Genomic DNA, 7,500 nt, shown 5'->3' on the forward strand with positions numbered 1-7,500 from the left:
TATGCCTAGTAGGACAGTGTGGACCGGTGTAAGTACCGGATTTTCCGACCCGCGAGGTTTTTCCGACCCTACCAGATCCGGTCATAGGTTCTGCCCTTTCCGGCCATAGGTAGCGCTATGATTCGCTGACGACGATGATTTACGATCACATGATGACCGCCATTTTTACCAGTAATTTTGGCTGTTTATAGATCTAATCTCTGTAGCTACCTTAAGATACATGGATGTTGCGCTCAACAGGTATCAAGAGTTTAGGTGAAAGAGAGACAGGTGACAAAGATGGAGTTTCATACAGCACTCAAGTTTTACATGATGCATGATATGTATCCTCCTGGCATACCCAAGGTTGGACACCTTAAATCAAGGATTCTAAAGGCGTCCAAGAATTACTTGATGAAAGGTAAGTCAGTGTGAATAACTATGTTATATCCACTCTTGAAGCCACTGCTTGAAATGTCGAAAATGTCGAAAATGCATAGGCCTGTATCAAAATTGAGTGTCTCATTAAGCATCTGCTAACTATTGTGTGCATAAAACCTGTTTCCAGTGGCTTTATATTTGCACTTCTAAATGAATGCTGTATTTTCCTGCTGCATCAGGTGAGGAGTTGTACTACAAGGACAAGTACAAGGACAAACTTCGCTTGGTGGTGTGCAACAAAGATGGAGTTTGTGATGTCCTGATGGTAACTTTCTTATCTGACTTGAGTTCTTGTCCATCATCTTTCCCAATTATGACAAGAGTATCATTGTTGGAGACCTCAAAACCTACTTATTCAATCTCGCCTTTTAAATGTCTGTCTTTATTGTTGTTTCATCTGTACTATTGTTGTTTTATCTTCTTTGCTCTCTGTGAAGCACATTGTGTCACATTTTTGTGAGAAATGGGCTACACAAATGAAGTTTGATTTGATCTGAAGGAGTGCCACGACAACCATGGGACTGGGGGTCATCCAGGGAGACGCCGAACGCTGGAGAAGGTGACGGCGTGCTACCACTGGTCCACCTTGCGGGAGGATGTCACAAAATGGGTGAGTTTTTGATGTTATTAGTGCATGGTGTGTGTGAACATTGTAATTTATACACTGCCCATTAGCAATGATCTTTTACTCAAAGATCTCCAACTCTTGTGTAATTCTCATACTGACCACAATCTGATTCTGCACTGGAACACCCAGACCATCATACAGGCCGCGGCCCCTCAACCACAGCGGTTCTGCACCTAAGGCACTAAGGTGCTACAGTGAGGTGAATTCACTCTACTAACATATACCTACCACCAGGTGGCGATGTTAACAAGAATATGATAAGCACCATTGCTGACATGCACTCAACAGGTATCAAACACGTGAGGGGAGAAAAAAAACTCCAAGTCCAAACTGAACACTGTACATCGAGATCGCAGGTGTGTTGGAAAACCACCAACGGACACAAAAAGCGATGCCGGGAATGTCCTCGAGCGAGAAGGAGAAAGTTCAATTAGTCAGCTCTGAGAGTCGCCGACAGATCAGATAAAGACCCGATTGCACCACGGCTTTGGTTCTAGAGATCCGGCCCTCTCTCTCTCTCTCTCTCTCTCTCTCTCTCTCTCTCTCTCTCTCTCTCTCTGTGTTCTTCAAGGAACAGAACAGAACAGCCCCTCAGGCCTCAGACGATGAGTCAGCTACATGTGGGTGAAAGACACATCCTCCCCTGCCAGCTGGCACCCTCAACCCCCCCCCCCCCCTCCTCTACGATCCTCTCAGAGCTGGAACACACTCAAACTTACACAACTGACACCTAAGGGCCAAGAAGCTTCTTATATAAACAGCAGCGGCTTTCTTCTCATCGCCATGCGATGATCAGGTGGGGGGTGGATGGATGGAGGGGTGGCCGTGTGTAGCGTAATCCCCAGGATGACTTAACACATTTCCATTCAGAACCGACGTTTCTTTCTTTTCGCACCGGCGGACGCTGCGCTGCGGCTCGCTGCTCTCTGTCGTTCCCAATTTTTTTCCACCCCCGTCGATGTTCCCCCGGAAGTCTCTTTCGCCTTGCCCAGAGAGAGAAAGTCCTCAAAGATTAAAGCGTGGGCCTCATTAAAAAATGTTTAATTACTGAGAACAAGTGCGGTCCTTTTTTCGATTTTAGCAAAACAGTCCCCCCCCCCAAACGCTGATAGGAGGAAGGAGAGATTGAATGCAGGAGCCTCTTGGCAACGGATGAGGAGAGAGAGAAAAGGGACATCCGGGTCAAACTGTCCCGCTCTTAACTCACCCCAACCAAAATATTGTTCCTCCTCTTCAATATGAACCCCTGGCTTTCTTCATGTTTAACGAGGCCACGCTTTAACTGGTGTGACACAGGGAAAGACCGGGGTCGTCCACGGCAGCGCCGCACGCACACTCAGGTATGGTGTTGGTGGTGGTGGAGGTAGAACATCGGAGGACGGGCTCATTGTGACACACGGAGTCAGTGGAATGACAAGCCGTAGTTGTGTTGGATGGATACCGTACGAGTGTGTTTTAATAACCGTTCCCTGTTCCCCTGTGTCACAACGAGGCCCCCCGTCCTCCGATTCCTACCTCCACCACCAGCCTCCCCTGGTATGCACGAGTTATACAAGCCCTCAGAATCACTGTGCGTTCATCATTTGGGACAGATGAGTATGCAGTCTAAGTGTTACTTAATCATTCGCCAAGGGCTAACAGTGTCCTATCGCTGCCTACATTCCTTTCAAGTAAGTATATTCTACATGTGCTGCGGAGGGAAAACCCTGCGGACTTGAGTTCCTTTGGTTAGTCACAATCTAGCACATTACATATTCTGTCATCAAGAAACCAGAGTTAATTCTGAGCTCATTTTCATTATGCCAAGTTGACAGAAAACTGAAAACAATACACTGTAATCATTATGCACAGAGAGAGATACTCCACACACCACACTCTCTTTCTTAATGTTATTTACTCTGAGTGGGGCAGTCCCAATCATATTTGTCATTTTATTGGACAGATATAGTGAAGACAGACAGTCTTCAGAAAGTAAGGGCATGTCAGCAGTGCATGGGCCGGATTCGAACCCGTGCCGACATGGGCATATGTGTGCGCTGTAGACCGCGGTGGTGCTAGACCACTGGACCACCCCAGGCCACAGAGAAACACTCTACAGACGACACAAGGCAGATAAAAATTCAACAATCTCTTTTCTCCTCTTTTGTTACCAAACAAGGCTGGAGGTGGCTATGGGCAGGGGGGGGGGGCTCAGCCCACACAAACGTGCGTCTTGCCCATCCAATCAAAAGTTTTTTAAATTGTTGATATTCCGACGGTGTGTTTGAATGCTTAATCTCATATTAGTGTTTACTGTAGGTCTGTATACTATGTCTATCTATCTGTAGGTCCATATACTATGTCTATCTATCTGTAGGTCCATATACTATGTCTATCTATCTGTAGGTCCATATACTATGTCTATCTATCTGTAGGTCCATATACTATGTCTATCTATCTGTAGGTCTATACTGTATACTATGTCTATCTATCTGTAGGTCTGTATACTATGTCTATCTATCTGTAGGTCCATATACTATGTCTATCTCTCTGTAGGTCCATATAGCTACTCTGTCTATCTATTTAGCGCTTATGCAACGTAAAACCACCAGCTCGCCACACACGTTGTTTGTCATGAATTCCCACGCACTTCCACCCCCCACCCCCTCCACGCCCTCCACCCCCCTGACCACCCATAAAAGGTGTTGGTTCTGGTGCCTGGCTTGTTTCCAAATCACCTCTTTGTTGATCTTTTCACCTCTCAGTCTTTGAACCAGATGTGACCTTTCACCCCTCCATTATGTTCAGAAGAGGCAACCCCTCACATCCACATAGGCACATCATACGTAACCTCTCACCTCTACGAAGGCAAATCATACATAACCTCTCACCTCTGCATAGGCAAATCATAGGTATTTTCGCACTTCTACAAAGGCATATTTTAGGTAACTTCTCCTCTCTACATATGCTCAGGAATGTGTTATTGCAAAACAGTAGTCTCAAGTCTCAAGCCAAAAGTTCACTCTATATAAAGGTCACACGATCAGTATCCAATATATCATATTATTAATTGAAACTATGAATATTGAAACTATGAATATTGCATTAACAACCAATCAATTATCACAATCTTTCACAGTATGACCCCCCTGGCATGCAAATCCGTCAGACATAGAGACATGTATTCAGGTACACTTATTAAGATTAAGATTCAAATTGAATGCCATTGAACAGAACACAAGTACCGTGCTGAGACAATGAGATGTAGTCCATGCACACGTCTCCCCCAACACACACACACACACACACACACACGCACACACACACGGACACGGACACACACATGCACACGCACATACGCACACACACGCACACAGACACAGACACACAGAGACAAAGACACACACGCACGCACGCTCACACGCACACACACACACACACACACACACCAACGCACGCACGACTAATGACATCGGAGCGAGCCAAAGCAGTCTCTGTCTCTCTGTCTCTCTCATGAAACTCATGAAACCTCCAACAACAATCAGTGTGATCCCTTTTTAGTGTCTGTTGGCTTACGGTTTAAGAAACACAACTCAGCAACGACACACAACGATACACACACTAACGCAAAATCCGCCGATCCGCCGTGATTTACGACCGGCCAAAGTGGTTTATTGGTAGATATAAACCATAACCCACAATCATGCAAGCATGGCAAGAGAGGATCACTTTGAATTACAGTCTCTCTGTCAGCGTTTGTCCCCACACGACGGCAAAGACAAGCAAAGGAAACCACACACACAGCTCTACACCAGAGCAGAGGGGCCATTTTACACCACAGCAGCCATGCGCTCCACGTCCCATCTGCATCTGCTGCTGGCTTTCCTCAGGGCCAGACGTTCGTTCGTACATTCGACGTTTAACATGAGAATGTTTTCAATACATGAAAAGAGAGAACACGCACTTCATGTCGATCCTTTAATTGACGTCAGGATTCCTCCCGTTTGGGACTTACAAGTCCCCCCGCCATTTTGCGGTGAGGTAACTTAAGCATGCCAGGGGTCTGTCAGACAGACACACACATGCCTTTGGTTTACACAGATGGACACTGGGAAATGCGGTTCCCGCAAGATTGTGTCCCCATGTTCCCGACAGTACAGATCTGTGTGTACCTCCGCGCGGGGGGGAGGGGGCGGGGGGGAGCGACGTGGAGGTTCCCCTGGCGGGGGGCCACGCCCGGCAGACAGACGGAGAACAGAGAGAACACCTCGTAATCACACCCACGCCCCAGCAGAGGTGAGAGGAGCCGTCGTAAACCATCTCACTGTGTCAAGCGAGCACCTGTTTGGCTGTACTGATATCCTCCTCGGGGTTTGAGGCCGTGTTGGAGATACGGTGATATGCACACGCAGACACATACGCACGCCTGCACGGAACGCACACACACAAACTCACACACGCATGTGCACACGCGTACGCACACACACATGCATGCACACGCACGCACGGACACACACTCACACACACACATGCACGCACACACGCACACACACACGCACGCACACGCACATGCACGCACGCACGCGCATGTACAAGCTCTCCCCTCCCGAACACAAGCACTGACACATATAAAACGTTTTGCGCAACGCCCGTAGGCCATGTAAAGTACTGTGGGTACCTTCATGGTTGCGTGCTGGGCTGTGTGAACCTCTCAACATGAGGATACAATCTGCATGTGTGAAGGAACAGGCTGTTCTTTTTTTTTTATAATCAGTATTTTAATGACTTTTTCATATTGTCACATTTGGTCAACACATTTCTCGACTCATACAACTTTTGTATAAAATGATAACAATATCACAGATTAACTCTTGCTGTCACCAAACGTACCAAACAAAAATAATATAGAGAAAAGGACAAAATATAAAATTAAAATTAAAATGTAAATAAATAAAAAAGCACCCATAGATCACCTCTTACATTCATCATTCCCTAATCCAATTTGTTAACTTCAGTCTTACTACCGATTAGCAATATATCCCAAGTAGCCTCCACATTTTGCTGTGTATTGTTCAGTTCTGGAAGGGATGGTCTGTTGAGATTTGAGGTCTGTTGAGATTAGATTAGATTAGATTAGATTAGATTAGATTAGATTCAACTTTATTGTCATTGCAGAGTACAAGTACCGGCCAACAAAATGCAGTGACTATCGAGTATCGACATTCGAGGCCCTCTGGTCTGTAGAGACTCTTGGCCTTTATCCAAGTAAGTAAGTGAACCATCTATCCACCAGTCATCACAGTATTCTATGTTTTATGGGGGGCGTGAAGTGTTATGTTTCCAATGAACTTCTGCCTAAAACTCCAGAATTACTTTTCATAGGAAAGGGAGTAAATATACGTCATTGATGCACAGAAAATATGTTTCTTATGGAGAAAAGAGGAAGAGAAAGAGAGAGAAGAGGAACAACAGAATGAGAGAGAGAGACAGAGAGAGAAGTAGAGAAAGTTAGACTGTGTGTGTGTGTGTGTGCGCGTGCATGTGTGCGTGCCTGTGTGTGTGCATTCGTGCAAGTGTGTGTGCGTGTGTGTGTCAGTTGACAGGTCTGTAGAGGGAAGTAGGGCAGAGGTCTTCTTAAGAAACCTGTTACAGAATTGATTGATTGACACACACACACACACACACACACACCGAAACACACACACACACACACACACACACACGCGCGCGCGTGCAGTGGTGACGATACGCTGCTTCTCTTATACAACCCACACAGATTCCTAGAGGTCAGCTCTCAGTCTCTGTGGTGAGTCCCTGATGTGCGGAGGACCTTGAGTTCAACCTGCATCCCCAAGGTCTTCCTGCCTTTCAGGACAGTGGAACCTCCACGCCTGTCTATTGTCCACGGCCCACTACAAGGCCTCGGGAAAGACAATGACCACAAGGCCCGGGTGTTGTGTCACTATGACAACAGCAGCCTTGTGTCACTATGACAACAGTAGCTACTCTTGGACACAAGTGGATCCCTGCAGAAATTCCTCCAGTGCATGCACATTATAATGGTTCTATTATTATTATTATTATTATTATTATTATTATTATATATTATCATATTAAACCATGCACATTCACATCATGTTAACGACTTTACAAATGGCGGTCTTTCCAATGCATTTACATTTACATTTTTGGTATTTAGCAGGCTACGGCTTTATCCGAAGCGATACAACAAATACATTTCTTAAGTATAGTACGTTGAAGTCTAAGCCAGTGGTTCTCAAACCTCTCCTCGGGGACCCCCAGCCACTCCACATATTTGATCTGTTCCACCACCAGCACACCTGATTCAACTAATCAAGTACAAATTATGCGGAGAGGTTTGAGAACCACTGGAGAGGTTTGAGAACCACTGGTCTATGTCTAGTCTAAGTGAATCATCTATGCATCAGTCATCGCAAGAAGAAGTGATGCCA

The sequence above is a fragment of the Nansenia antarctica genome (assembly GCF_963989245.1).
Source record: "Nansenia antarctica genome assembly, chromosome: 9".
Classification (NCBI taxonomy): domain Eukaryota; kingdom Metazoa; phylum Chordata; class Actinopteri; order Argentiniformes; family Microstomatidae; genus Nansenia; species Nansenia antarctica.